Genomic DNA, 15,829 nt, shown 5'->3' with positions numbered 1-15,829 from the left:
TATAAAATTAAGTGCACCTATATTGGATGCATATATGTTTGCAAGACTTATATATTCTTGTAGGATTACTCCCTTAAGTGTTATGAAATGACCATCTTTGTCTCTTGTTATTGCCTTTTCTTGCAGTCTATTTTGTCTGATATAAGAATTGTTACCCCAGCTTTTTTTCATGTCCATTTGCATGGAATATTTTTTCCATCCCTTCACTTTCAGCCTGAGTTTATGTTTTGTCCTGAGGTGGGTCTCTTGTAGACAGTATATATGTGGGTCGTGTTTTCTTATTCATTCAACTACCCTATGTCTTTTGATTGGGGCATTTAATCCATTTACATTTAAAGTTATTGATAGGTACTTATTCATTGACATTTTTTCACTTTGTACCTATGTTCCTCTCTCTCTCTCTTTCATCTCTCTTCTTATAGCAGTCCCTTTAGCGTCTCTTGCAGCACTGGCTTGGTGAAGATGTATTCTTTTAGCCTTCTTTTGTCTGGGAAGCTCTTTATTTTGCCTTCCATTTTAAATGAGAGCCTTGCTGGATAAAGTAGTCTTGGTTGCAGGTTGCTGCTTTTCATTACTTGGAATATTTCTTGCCAATCCCTTCCAGCTCCTAGTGTTTCTACTGAGAAATCAACTGATAGTCTTGAGCTCCCTTGTATCTTAGTAGCTGTTTCTCCCTTGCTGCCTTTAACATTCTTTCTTTGTCTTTAAATTTTGCCATTTTGAGTGTAATGTGTTTTGGGGTGGGCCTCTTTGGATTGATCTTGCTTGAGACCCTCTGTGCTTCTTGGACTTAGACTTTTTCCCTCACCAAGTTAGGAAAGTTTTCTGTCATTATTTTTTTCAAACAGGTTTTCTGTCACTTGCTCCTTTTCTTCTCCTTCTGGTATCCCTATGATGTAAATATTATTATGATTCATGTTGTCCCAAAGCTCCCTTAGACTATCCTCAGAAAGACTCTTTTTGAGTCTTTTTTCATTTTGTTGCTCTGAGTTTTTTTCCACCTTGTCTTCCATCTCATTCATTCCATCCTCTTCTTCATCTAGCCTGCTCTTAATTCCTTCTACTGTGTTCTTTATTTCAGATATTGCATTCTTCATTTCCTTCTGGCTCTTCTTCAAGGTTTTTATATCCTTTTCATGCTGATGCAGGTCCCACTAAATTCCATGTAGTTCTCACTAACTTCCTTGACTATCATTATATCCATTACTTTGAACTCTATGTCTGGTAAGTTGCTTGCCTCAATTTTGCTAAGCTCTTTTCCTGGATATTCCTCCTTTTCTGTTGGGAACTGCCCTGCCTGATATCAGAAGCTGTAACCCCTGCCCAGGCTAAGGCTGAGGGAACAACCTTGGACCATAAGCCAGCAAGGAGACAAAAGCTTATCTCTCTGGCAGGAGATAAGCTTCTGCTCCTTTCACTTCACCCTGCCTGGCACCCAATGCTTGGTCAGTTAGCCAATGACAGGTAAGATTCCCCAAGGGGGGAAGATCTAAGACAGGCACGATCATGTGGGAGGCCCCCAAGGAAGACTTTGGGGGCTACAGCAAAAAGGGGTGATGGACCCTCACCCCTCGGCTTTGACATAGCCTGAGTCCTCATTGTCTGAGAGAAAATATCCTTATCTCTTGGTTGCTTTAGTTCCCTTGCTCCACCTAAGCCTGAAACAACGACAGGGTGGTGCCACCCTGTGCTGGAAAGAGCAGGTTCCCCAGGTGATCAGGCCTAAGAAAGAATATGTAAAATCCTGTGAAACCTGCTTTGTTTAGAATGCTCTCAGTTGAATGATAAGGGTCCAAAGAAGTAAGTTTGTTCCTTAAAGTTCTACACCTCTTTGACCCTGACTCAAAATAGGTCCTCAGACTTCCTTGTTATCTATTGTTTGATCCTTACTTCCTAAAAATGAATGATGAGCTTTGCCTGAATTCTTATGCAAACGAAACCAATAAAAAGCCTCTCCAGCGGGGGAACAGGGCACTCCCCACTAGAGAGAGTGGCCATTCCATTCCTACTTCCCCACAGGGCCTGGTTGTCTCTGTGCATGTTTTGCTCGAGTGTTGACGAGCCATCCGCAGCATTCCGTGATCACTGCTGGTCAGTGATTGCATCACTTTTCTTTCATTTGGGGGTTGTTTCTGAATCTCTCCATTTTAGTTGTCTCTTTGTGTTTGTTTCTATGTACTAGAGTGGTTTGCTTTGGCTATCAGCCTTGTGGAGTGGTCTTGTGTGCTAGGAGTCCTGTGGGACCCAGTGGTACAGACTTCTTGATCTCCTGATCTGGATGCTCTAAGAATGAGCTCTTTGTGGGTTATGTAGACTCTCCTCTTGTATTTGGATCTTGATTATTACCAGCCCCTTTGTTGGTGGGCTCTCTCCACCCTCTGGCTGGTTAAGAGGCTCAGCCCCACAACGTATTGTATGCTGTTGTATAGGTTCTGGCTAGCTCTTCTCAAGGAAGATGACAGTTGTGGAGCCCCTGTATATCGGGCCAGGAAAGTCTAACAGCCACTACCCCAGGATTCTCCCCAGTACCTCCCACTCCAGACTATCATTGCATGACTTCAGACTTCACCACCCTCCCTTCACAGGAGCCCAAGGTGGGTAGCCACACACACAAAATCTAAGCTTTCAAACTTTCAGAGAGGGAAGAGAAAAAAGAAAAAAGAAAGCGGGTTTGTCTCTAGCAGTTTTTGTCTCTCCCCAAGGCAGAGAGCCTGTATATTGGTGGGAGCTTTCCCCCTTCTGGCTGACTGAAGTGCTCAGCCCCTACCATGACTTCCTTTGCCTTGAGAGGGCTTCTAGGTGTGGATTCAATCCCCAGTTGGGGCACATACAGGAGGCCACCTATCCACACTTCTCTTTCACATGCATACCTCTTCCCTTCTCTCCCAAATTAATAGATTATTCCCTGTATGCCTCACCTTCTTTCAGGTCTCTTATCATCCTGATGGGGTGGAGGAAGGAAGGAGTGAGTCCAGCAGCTATATTATAACATGGATCTGTGGCAGGGGGTGCTCACACCTCTCCCCTCCAGTGAGTCAGCCTAGGGCTCCTGCAGCTAAGCTGCTGCACCTGCAATGCTGTGCTCCCAGGGTGGTCTCTGCTGCCAGCCTCTTCAGTCAGACTCTGTCCTACTCATGGTTCCTGTGGCACCCTGGGGTGGGGAGGTGACTGCTCCCTTCCCAGTAACTTCCACAGTCTCCAGACCCCGGCTCCTGGCAGAGGTGGGGTGTATGACCCTGCCCTGGGCAGAGGACACTAAGACAAGTCTGGCTGCCCCAAATCTGCACTGCCAGAGATGCGGGGTTGGGCAAAAGTCAGGAGAGCCTGGGCCACACTTCCACACGAACCCACACACTAACCTGTGTACACACTCACTCACATACTCTCTCGCTCATACTCAGCAGCATTTTTGAGTTGATTGCTCCATGGTTTAGCTGCAAGACTGGTTGGTGCAGGGCTAAGAACAAGTGGATGGAGTTTCCAGCTACTCTGTAGCCATCTTGGAGCCTCTCCTCAAATTACTTTTTCTTATCATGGGGAATGTTAGGAGTACAGTCAACCTAATCCAACAGGAAATAAAGCATTTAACCCTCTTTCCAAGTGATTTGTATATCTTGGAGACCAGTGTGTGAGCCCCAAGTGTTGGCAGTTTTGCTGGGACTCATCACCTGGCACAGTTCAGAGGGCTCTAAGACTTTCCTTTGCTTCTAGTAAGACCCAAATCAGCTCAGAAAAGAGAATTTGGCTGCAATATTATATTTCCTTGTGTATTTGTTTAAATAAATTATACAGAATGTCACTCCATACATGGGAGAGTTTTTAAGTTTTTTTGGTATCCTGTTGCACTGGACACTGCAGTTCCCCATTTTGTGTCCCCAGTCCTAGCACACTGAGCCCATGACAAGTGCCCAGTAAATGTCCATAGACACCATTTCATTATTGGACAGAAAGGAAAAACATATGCACTTGAAATGTATGTTGTAAAGTCTAGTACATATTATTTTTTAAAAGAGCAAAAAAAACCTTCCTTTTAAAAGACTTTATTTTAAATATTCATTTGAAACTAAATCCAATAAAAGTTTAAATGAGTTTTTGAGGTTGTGTGCAGCTGTAATGTTCCTCAGGCAGACTGAGCAGGTTCCTAGGAACAAGAAACCCTGCAAATCTGTCCACCACTCTTTTCAGGCTCCCACCGTGTTTTGTACTTTGGTGTTGTTATTCAAAGTAACTGAAATTTTTAAGAAATGATTAGTTTTGTGAAGATAATGACACAGTGAGATGTAGTCTTCTCTTCCATGACAAGTGTTTTTGTCGTGTACCTGTTTTCTGACGTATGTAACTCCAAACACTAAACCTTAGAGGCTAGATTACATCGCTTCAGTCTAAGAGTGAATTCATTTCATTCCAGCGTACACTGCCTATGCAACACCTGTTCACTGCAGGTGTTATTAAGTATTTTGTGCACACCTACACATATTCTTAGAGTAGGAATCACAGCTGTTTGTAATTTAACTGTAACTGTAATCCTGAGTATAAAATAGGACTAACATAGCTAGTTACAAAACATTAAAATAAAGAATCATGCAGATGATCTTTTCTTGGGAAGGCCTCAAAAGTGTAAAATAAGGACCAAGGTAGTTATTCAATAATTTCCAAAAGCATTGAGCATAGCCTTATTTTCTGAATATGATTCATGTTTTCAAGGTTTTCTTCTATAAAATAAAACAATCTATCATTGCAGGAGAAGATCTCTTTACTGCACCTATTTTGTACTTTTATATCAGTCCTAGTGGGAGCTGATAATGACTTTCTGGACTCTTAAATACACTCATTGAGCCAGCAAAAGTCAGTTCTTTGTTATCTGAAAGAAAATGACCCTAATATCAATATGTCTTCACTTTAAACTCTCTGGAGTTGACTAATTATGGTTATAATATATGGTGTTATGTAGGTGCTTTTCTGTTGGTTTCTGTAGTAGTATGATTGCTTCTGGCTTCAAATAATAGAAGACCTGACTCAAAATGACTTTAAAAATAAAAGGATTTATTTTTTATCATCACAAGTAGTCCCAAGTAAGGGAGGCTCCAGGACTGTTTAACTCAGACAGTCAATCAGATTATCAAAGACCCAGGTTCTGTCCATGTTGTTAATCTTTGATCTGAATTTCTGGACTGAAAAAAGGACAATGTATTAGTCAAGGTTCTCCAAGAAACAGAACCAGGAGGATATCTGTCTATCTATCTATCTATCTATTTTTTCATCTATCTGGAGACATTTCAAGTGCAGTACCTGATCTATGCAATTATGGGAGCTGGCCAGTTCAAAATTCATAGGATAGGACAGGAGACTGGAAACTTTTGAGCAGGAGCTAATGTTACAGATTCAAGGCAGTATTTCTTCCTCAGGGAAAGAGTTTTTCTCTTAAGACCTTTCAACCAATTGGAAGCTAACTGTAGATGGTAACCACATCTACAAAATACCCTCACAGCAACAATTAGATTTGTGTTTAATTGAATAGCTGACTACTATAGCTTATCCAAGTTGACACATTAAACTATTATGGACAGTCCCTTCCTTTGGCAACTCTTTTTTTTTCCCTTAACTGTATTATTTTTCTCCATTACCATGTATCCTTGTGCAACTGTTAGCAAATAAACCTTTCCAGATGCCTCCCAACAGACTTCCTCCAAATTTCTATTGGCCAGTGCTGGGATTTATCCCCTTCATAAAGTCGATCCTTTGTGAGGGAAATAAGATCAAGGTTCCTTGAAACCAATTGGGTTTCAGCTGAACCAAGTGGGGGGCAAGAGTAAATGTTAGGATTAAATTTGAACTGTGCCACAAGAAAGAAAAGAAAAGTAGTTGTTGAGTCAGCAAAAAAAAAGAGTACCTGGAAAATCAGAGCTCAATAAACATTTGGATGAGTGAACAAGTCAGTGAATGAATGTTGATGCATGCTGAGGATAAAGAGCGCTAGTGATTTTCTCAAACACATACACCATTCGAGACATGACATTTGCAGGTAAACAGTGTAGGTACTGGTGTATGATGTATGACTCTTGTTTGAGTGATATCACATTCAAATCTTTACCAATATGGCCAGAGATTACACTCATACATTCTAAGTGAGTGCTAACTCTGCTCAAGGGGATGAATTGAAAAACAAAGGCAGAGAAATACTACTCCAAGTACATACATATTTAATTTAGTACATTAAATGCAAAAGCTTTCATGCTAATATACTTAAACTCCTAATTCTAGAGCATAAACCAAGATACTGTTTTTTGATAAATAAGACTAGTTTAGAGAACTCTCCTGGGAAAGCAGAGAACCTCACCTGGGAACCATGCATTTCTCCAGGGAGTATCAAGGTGTACTAAAAAAAAGTGCTTTTCTAGTTGCACTCATTACAGAGTTCTTTATTTATGCTTAAATCTTGTCAGAGCTTGTCTTGAGCAAGAGTCTCAGTTCATATGACATGTGATATAGGAACAAGATGGAGTATGTTTGGAATAAATAGAATACTAACTAAATAGAATATCACACAAACACACACACTACCACCACCAAAACAAAGCTGGCATGTATTATTTTCTCACCACTTTAATAATTTTAGGGACTGTGTTATGTTCCTTTCATGTTAATTTTCCAGGAAAAATATTCAGCTGCTCAACAATAAATTATTTCTTAGTTGTCTGACTAAAATGCTACTTTATGTATTAAAAATATTATCAGAAACTTGTGAAGAGCTCCTGTGAATAAAAGGAAGTCTGTGACTAAATTCTCCTTATGCACCTTGAAAACCCTTTCCCCTTTACCCCCCTTCTTCCTGTGTGGATCCTGGCCAACTTGCTGCTATGTACTAATCTTATAACCCTGGCACCAAACTTTACTCTTTCTAAAACTTCATTAGTTTCTTTCCATGCAAAATGGGAAGAATGATAATTTTCTGAAATTCCTTAGAAAGTTCTAGATATCTGTGTCTAATGTCAGTTTTTCCCACTAGAATGTGATATCCTTGGGGGCAGGAATTATGCCATTTTCACTTTTATACCTAGTTACTAAATAAATATTGGCTGATTGAGCTAATCAAACATCCATGCCACATCAATTAAGGTTGTACCCCAATATTTTTAAAGCATTTCCCCCTCCCAACCCATTTTCTGAAATTCTAATTGAGCTTTTGCTATAGAACTACTTTGGCATTGTCCTTCACACTTGTCCTTCCCAGTGGAGAGTATTGAGTGGGAAACTCTTGAAAAAAGCAGTTTTGGACCTTTCTTTTAGTCACCATACCTTACGTTTAGCTAACACTGGTTTAGGCATTGACAAGACTGCTAGGAGAGGCTTCTACAAGATAGGAAGGAGGTTGATAACAAACACATATTGACAATTAATCTGAAGTGAGAAATTTTCCAAACATGCAATGCTGAAAAGACAGGGAGTATCTTTTAATTTACAGTACTGTAAGGAAGCAGTAGAGACTTTTCTAGTTGTGAACTATCTATACAGACAAGATTAAACTATTAGGTTTCCCTAAAAATTGAGAACAGAGTTTTGCAGTTGTGTGGTGTGCAGTGGGCCCTGAAGTGGGGAGGAGAAGACCCACCCAGAGATGAACGGAGGGAGTGAAATTCACCTGCCTTCCTTGCTTTGAATTTGACTTCTAAATTATAATCACAGAATGCAGCAACCCTCAGCAAATAGTTTTTTTTTTAATTTTTTGTAATTATATGTGTATATTGAAACTCAGTACTGGAGTATGCCTTGACATCTCTAAAGTCAGTCTGATTCGTTTTTTAGATTCACAGGATTTGGAGTTCTGGTCTTTACCTGGAGATTTCCATCTGTGCTACGAAATGATCTCCAATGATACTACTAAGATAATTTTGCCTCTTAAATCCCAAATGTGTCAGTCTAGGCATTATGTACTAATCTTCTATGGGGTACATGGGATCATATACGTGAGCATGCATTAAAAAGTGTGAAGTGCTATCTAAACATGTGCTGTAGGTACTCTACACTTAAACTAACCTTGCAATGAAAGGGGCATTGTGACTGCACTGCAAGCCTTACTTTCTGGAGCCCCTTTTGAATTAGGTTTACAGTTTCATCAATTTGTTACTTCATTGATTTAAGCCTTACAGATGCCAGGCAATGCTCTGGTACTCTCTTTTCAATACAGCAGTAGAACAAATGCTCAAATAAGTTTCATGTAAAAGTTGACACAGAGGCAATATTTTTGTTTTTTAGGACATTAAAAATCAGATATTCAGATAGATGCTTTTAAAGGGTTTTGGAATCTTGCTAAGTCTGTGGCTTTCACCAGCTGTCCCTGTAGTTCATCTCTCTCAGCTCCTTCCCACATCTGCCTGAGCCTGTGTAGAAGTATTCCTCTCAGAGGTCATTAGTTCTGGTAGGCTCCACATGTGGTCAAGGCCATTAGAAGACTACATAGGCCCATGGCCATTTTATTTTTAAATTCTTAATACTTGAAAAAATTAAGAAATGCCATGTAAGGGTTAACAAAAGAATGACATTTTCAACTGGTTATATTGAATAAATGAGTACCCTTGATATAATGAATAAATATATTAACAGCTTAAGGTGATGCATTTATGTTTGATGCACTCAGCATAAGGATAAATAAGACTTAATACTCTGCCTCAAGGAATTCTCAGCCCAGCAAACTGTGAAATATTACATAATAAATAATTGCACATAAGTGTTGATAAGGTCATATAGCCACATAGCCACAGAGTATTTAATGAATAGTCTTTTTTCATAGAGAATGTCAAAACTCTAAACTGAAAGTCGTTCCTGTGTGGCAACCTAAGCCAAGTAGCTGTCCTGACCCCTTGATAGGCCCTGAGTGTGCTGGTCTGGCTGCTTGCCACCCCAGGGACCCACCGTCTGAGCCGCTGAGGTGGCCAGGCATATAGACAGCTGTGCCCATGTTCATTGTTGTTTTCAAGGTGACAGTGCGAGTCGCCATTTCACAGCTGAGAAGCCACATTGTCTCCTGGCCCATCACTGGTGCTGAAGCTTTTATCAAATTAGTTCCCTCACTTTGAAAGCTCTTTCCATGTTTCAAAAAACCAGAGAGAACAAACTGATGCTAAATTAGGTAATCTATACGACAATCTTTCAAACAGGAAAAAAATGTTGGTATTGCTACTTTGCTCCAGTCTGCACAGATAACACTCGACATCTTAATGGAACTAAAACACATTACTGTCTAGGAGAAGGAGAGACAGACAAAGAGAGACAGAGATAGACAGAGACAGACACAGAGAGAGACTATCTGTAATTATAAGTAGTCTGTTTTCTCTGCAGAAAAACTCCATTTTGAAAAGATGTATAGCATACGAAAATCCTAATTCCTGCTTGCACATTGTAATGCCTCAACACACCTGAGATTCTTGGACATAATGAGGCTCCACCCCAAACCATGATTCACTCCACATGCACTGTGTATCTCCTGTCTCACCATCAATTCAGAGCAATTCAAAGAAACTGAGAGATTAAATTCTGCAAAACAAGATTCATCATAATGGAAAATCCAATTAACTTTAGATATAGTAGCTGCATACCAACAGCAGCACTGTAATTTTGCTTTCTATAAAAATGGTTTAGCTGTTCATTAGGCTGCATGTCAAAAATTAAACAATGCCAATTATTTCCCTTGTCTTGAGATCTAGCATTATCTGAGGAATTAGAAGACTGACTACTAATATACATTTGAACTAGATGTAATCTCTGGAATCTTTGTGTTTTTTACTGTTTTATCTTTTCTTGTAAGTCCTAGTGTGAAGGAAAATAATTATCTCTGGGAAACCCAGACTGAACTTTTCTGTTCAATAGTTTGTAGATTGTGAAAGGATGATGTTGATAATGTTGATGTCATTTTTGGCTTTTCTCAGTGAAAAGTGATATTAAATAGTGATATTATCATGCTTACTCTCTCAGCTGCTTTGTGAGAGAATAAGAAAGTTATTGTTATGCCTGCTTATAGGGAGATAAACTGAAAGGCCACATGACTTGCTGTAATTTTCACGTGTGGTTATTGGTAAAGTTGGAAACAAAAGCCTGATGTTGATACCAGGTTCAACGTACAGCCTCCAGACTGTGCTTTCTCACATGGACAAAGCTGACAAACCCTGGGTTGTCATGTTTTGTTTTTATTACTTTTTACAGATATGACTTAGTCACATTTTTTAAAAATTCCATTTTTGCCCTGGCTGGCATAGCTCAGTGGATTGAGAGCAGGCCTGAGAACCAAAGGGTCACTGGTTTGATTCCCAATCAAGGCAAATGCCTGGGTTGCCTGTCAGGTCCTCAGTGGAGGGTGTATGAGAGGCAACCACACATTGATGTTTCTCTCCCTATCTATTTCCTTCGCTTCCCCTCTCTCTAAAAATAAATAAATAATTTTTTTTCAAAAATTCCATTTTTTACCACGAAAGGGTGAAGGCTAAAAACATGGCAAAGACCTGTCCTAATCCTCTAGAGGGTTAAAACAGTATCACAAATACAAAACAAAGAAATAACAACTCATATATTAGACATATAAGAAATGATATTAAAGTCTATTTGAAAGCATGTAAAATATAAACATAGGTGTGTATGTACATACTTATAAGTGAAAGAGTGGTATGGAAGTTAAAGGAGATCTCATTGGTTGGAATTACTATAAAGGAAAATCAGGGAAAGCAAATAAGGAAAGAGGGTTGGAAGGTTCAGCTACACTTCCCTTCCCTGTGGTTTCATCTTTTTTTTTAATCATCACCCAAGGATATGTTTTATTAATTTTTAGAGAGAGGGAGGGAGGGAGAAAGAGAGAAAAATAGAGAGAGAGAAATGTCGATGTGAAAGGGGTACATTGATCAGCTGCCTCCCATACATGCCTTGACTGGGGATCAAACCCGCAACTTTTGGTGTACAGGATGACACTCCAACCAATTGAGCCACCTAGCCAGGGATCCCCTGCTGTTTCTTTCCATTTGGACAGGATGCCCTTACCTATGTAGACTTTCTCCAACTTAATAAAGTGTATAAGACTTACCAGGGAACTTTAAAAAGTAATGCATGGGTTTCACCTCAGACATCCAGATTACACGGGTCTGCAGTGAGATGCTGAAATCTGCATTTTTAGCAAGCTTCCTGTGGCTGAGAGTCAAATTCTGGACTATGAGTTGGGAAACAACGCTTTAAGATCCCACCACCCACCAGTTTTAGAAGAAGGAGAGCATGGACTTGGGAGGTATGGATGACATGGGAGCTCACAAAGGGTGGTCTCTGTAAACTCTGTCTTACATTGTGGTAGAGTAGGACTTAAAGAGAAAAGGAAAGACAAGATCTGGGTAATTAATTCAGCCTTCTTCTGGCTCAATGTACTTGGACACAGCCCCATTTGCATGCATCAGAGGAAGCTGACTCCTGACAGCACTTTCACTTTGCCTGTCAACCTCCTACATTTCCTCTGACCCTGTATTGTGCTCCATCTGGGGCATGGCTGCTGTTATTTTCCATTTATGAATAATTTGGGGCTATATTTAGGCATCTTCAGTCATTAGGCACCTACATTTCTGTATACAGCCTATAAAGTTTTATTTCTTTAGAATTCTAAAAATTCATGAGAAAGAAAGCTCTTAATATTAGGTCACTTAGTCAATTACCTCCTTTCCTTCCTAATGCAAGATTATTCCCAGTAGTCCTGTTTCTAGTGTTCTGTTGCCTATTTTTAAATGTACTAACTGATGGTGATTCTGCCACTCCTCTCAGGAGACCATTATCTTGGCTTACCATTCTCAGTGTCAGGGGGCTTTCCCCGGTAATTAGTTCCAACTTGCTGTTTCTTCCCCTTCCCATCATCCTTGGTTATCAATTCCCTTGTAACAACATTATTTCTTTCACATTAGTTATATATTTTTAGGTAGTTTCCAGTTTCACAGGCTGCTGTTTAACAGAGTTGAGCTACTTATTACTAGCCCATATCTTAATTAGTCACACTGTTGGAGGATGAAGATGGACCTAATGGGAATGGTCACTGGGTCATGCTGTGTCTCGCCACATGCTACATTACCTGTGCCTGCATCTCCATGCTTGTCCACATTGATTTTATCAGTCTGAGGTCATTCTCCTCTACTAAGCAGTGTCCCTTAAAGCACAATGTGTCTAGGTCATTTGAAGATGTACAAAGAAAGGCCACCTCATTATTTGAAAAATGGGGATGACACTGCCTCCTTAGTTAGAATTCTATGAATGTTAAATAATACCAGGTATGAAAGTAATTTAGCAGAACTTCTAGCATCAATAAACATAATTAAATCCTGAGGCTTATCTATATACTAAGATGAATGTACATTTAGACAACAAATAAACCTCATTCTATTATTAGCTTTGTTACTTGCTGGTTGAATGACCTCATCAATGATCATGTGCCATTATTTACTTCATATTATGTAATACTTCACAGTTTCCTAGACTAAGAATTCCATGAGGAAAGGCATTATGTCTTACTCATCTCTATGTCCAGTGCATCAAATCTAAACATATCAATGTAGATTATTTAACCTTCCTGAATCTCAGTGTTCCCTTCTGTGAAATGTGTGCATATTATTTTCCTCTGGGTTACACACATTTTAGGCCTTGGCTCACATCTTCTTAGCTCATTGTTTTGCTCTGTGATGGCTCCAGCTATCACATGTGCATAGGACTAACCTGATGACACCTCACCTTAGCTTCACCTTGAAAAGTCTTGCCATCCCCCAAGGGATATCTGCAGGAGCTTGGATTCCATCACCCAAGCAGTGGTTCTCACTAGAGAGGTTTAGTTATCACCACTGAGGGAGGGAGGTACTATTGATATCTGGTATTGGAAACCAAGGAAGCTCTCAACAACTCAGAAGACATAGCCCAAATGCTAATGGTATCAGTGTTGAAAAACACTAAGAGAACCTGCAAAAAACCTCATCTGAGGAAGATGCTCATAACATATGCTCCTCTCCACTCCCTTCACTGCTCCACACTATGTCCATCAGAAGGTTATATTTCTGTTCTGTAAGGGCATATACTACACAGTCAGCAAAGCCACATATCAGTTCCTATCCTAGACTGAGAGCTGTAATGAAATAAATGTTTAGGTCACAGCAACACTGTAGAGGACATATAGTAAAGAATTGCAAGATAGAAACCAGGGGAACAAGTATAAGAGTAGATACTAAGGGTGCTCATGCATGACATTAGTGTATAGGGCTAGAGAAAATTTATTGACATTGGAGCACTCCCATGATATGGGGTTCAATGTCTTGACAAGGACAAAATTGTTCTTTATACACAGCTGGGATTGTTCTTAAAAGTCTGGAACTTAACAAAATAAATCAAGTATAGAACTGTCTTTTCAGAGTACTGGGGAAAGGATCAAAAGGCTCAGGGAGGTGGGAATGTTGTATTAAATTTATCATGTTAGATCAAAGAACCCAATACCTATGTTTCCTGAGGAGGTCCAATGGAAACTCTTCACCCAGTCAATAAGGAACGTGTGGTGAAGGGAAGCACCAACATTGTGAAGGAAATTGGTTGTGGCTATTGACAGTGGGAGGTACTACATTCGAATTGGTTTCCCTGGTATTTGTGGAATCAATAGGATTCTAAAGTAACAGAGGCAATTTTGTCTTTACAGAAACAGTGTGGACATAATTATGAAAGTGGGCAGCAAGGTCAGTGACAATCTGGATGCCTTCACCCATAGGGATTTGTAACAATTGTTAATAAATCATAAAAGCAAGATGATTGGGCAGCCAACTAGAGTTTTGTTTCATCTGCATATCCAGAAGTTGAGACCTGGCAAGCAAAAAAATGGTGTCAGCCACTGCAATGGGAAATGACAAGCACTCACCCATTTTCTAGATCTAAATCAATTCTCAGACTAAGAGCACAGTCTTAGGTCCAGAGTTCACTGACTAATGAAGAGGCCAGGGCCCCTCGAGGAAGTATCCTGCAATACCATTGCAAATATATGTAATAAATATCCCCTGATCCTTCCCCAAAAGAATCTGAAACTAGTTACCATAACGAGTATGTATACTGGGGAAAAGAGAATATCCAGAACATTCAAGGGCTGTTAGTCACAGGGTTTGGGTTGACTCTGATAGCAAATAACCCAAAATAACATGTTATCCTTCATTAGAGAGGTTTATAGAAGCTAGGCAACGAATGGAATCATTCTCATAGTGGCCCAATAAGTTCACAGATCATTAGTACAGTGATTGGCCATTCCCTTAGTGCAATCAAGACTGGTTTTTGGTCAATGGATTAAAAGCCACTGTGTTTGGAAGGGACAAGGGGAATTCCTTAATTGCAGGAATTGCAGGAATTCGCACCATCCTTAAAGATTTGAATGATGAAGGGGTATCCTCATTCAATTTACCTATTCAGCCTCTGCAAAAACTAGAGGCATCATGGTGAGTTGCAGTGGACCAAAATGGATATAACCAAGTGGTAGCCACAATCACAACTGTTATGTCAGATATGGGATTTTACTAGTACAGATTATCACAGCTTCTAGAACCTAATATGCAACTTGTGAGCAGAAAAATGTATTTTTCTCAATCCCCATAAATAGGAAGAATTGAAAGCAGTTTTCTGTCATGTAGAAAAGACAGTAGCATACATTGGCTGTCTTACCTTAGAACCAAGTTAAACTCCTGCTCTCTCAATATAGTCCACAGAGACCTAGACTGTCCTGATATACCACAGAACCAGCATGACTGCTGGTTGACAACACTGATGATACCATAGTCATTGGATCTTATGAACAGGAAGCACCAAGCAGTTAAGGTGCCCTGGTAATGCCAGAGTGTAGAGAATAAAACACTCCAAGTTTCAAGGGCCTATCACATGGGTGATGCTTTTAAAGATTCTATTGGTATATGTGCAGAGTCACTTTTAATATAAACAACAAATTGTTGCACAGACACCTAACACTAAGAAAGAAGAATTGCACTTGCTAGGCTTATTTGAATACTGTCATGACCACATATCACACATGGTAATAATACACTGTGAACCATTTATTGGTGTCTTGAAAGGCTGCCAATTTTAGGTGTGGTATATGTTTTCCAGAACAAAGGGGATCTTGTAGCAGATTCAGGCTGCAGTACAAGCTGTCTTGTACTCAAGCATGCCCTAGAAGATGGATGGTGCTACAGGTATACTTGGTGGATTAGGATGCTGTGTAGAATCTCTGTTAAGCTTAAATATGAAAGTCACAGCACAGATCTCAGTGTTCTGAAGCAAGGTCAAACTTTCAAAGGCAGAGTACTACTTACCATTTCAAAAGAAGCTCCTGGCATGCTTTTGAGCCCTAGTAGAGGTTAGGACATCAACTGAGACCATGTAACCAGAGCTGCCTATGATGAATTGGGATTATGAGACCCACAAAGTCATAAGGTTGTCCAGGAACAGGAGCAATCCACCATATGATGTAAATAGTACATTTAGGATTGGAATGAGGGGGGCCAGAGAGTACAAATAAGTTGCATAAGCAGGTGGCCTCAAATTCCATGTCACTTTCTCCTGTTGCACCGATGCCTTTTCTTCAACTGACACCCATGCTGTTACAGAGGCTTCCCCATGACCAACTCACAGAGGAGAAAATACTTGATCCTGGTTCACAGGTAGAGTACCTCAAAATATTACAAAAAAATGAAAATAAACAACCAACACAATACAGCCCCACTCAAAAATGGCACTGAAAGGCAGTGGAAAAGGAGTTTTCCCAGTGGGTATAACTCTGAGCAACACACTTGGTTTTATACCTTATACA

The sequence above is a fragment of the Phyllostomus discolor genome, chromosome 4 (genome assembly GCF_004126475.2).
Source record: "Phyllostomus discolor isolate MPI-MPIP mPhyDis1 chromosome 4, mPhyDis1.pri.v3, whole genome shotgun sequence".
Classification (NCBI taxonomy): domain Eukaryota; kingdom Metazoa; phylum Chordata; class Mammalia; order Chiroptera; family Phyllostomidae; genus Phyllostomus; species Phyllostomus discolor.
The sequence above is the reverse complement of the archived record's forward strand: the minus strand, read 5'-3'. Positions refer to the sequence as shown.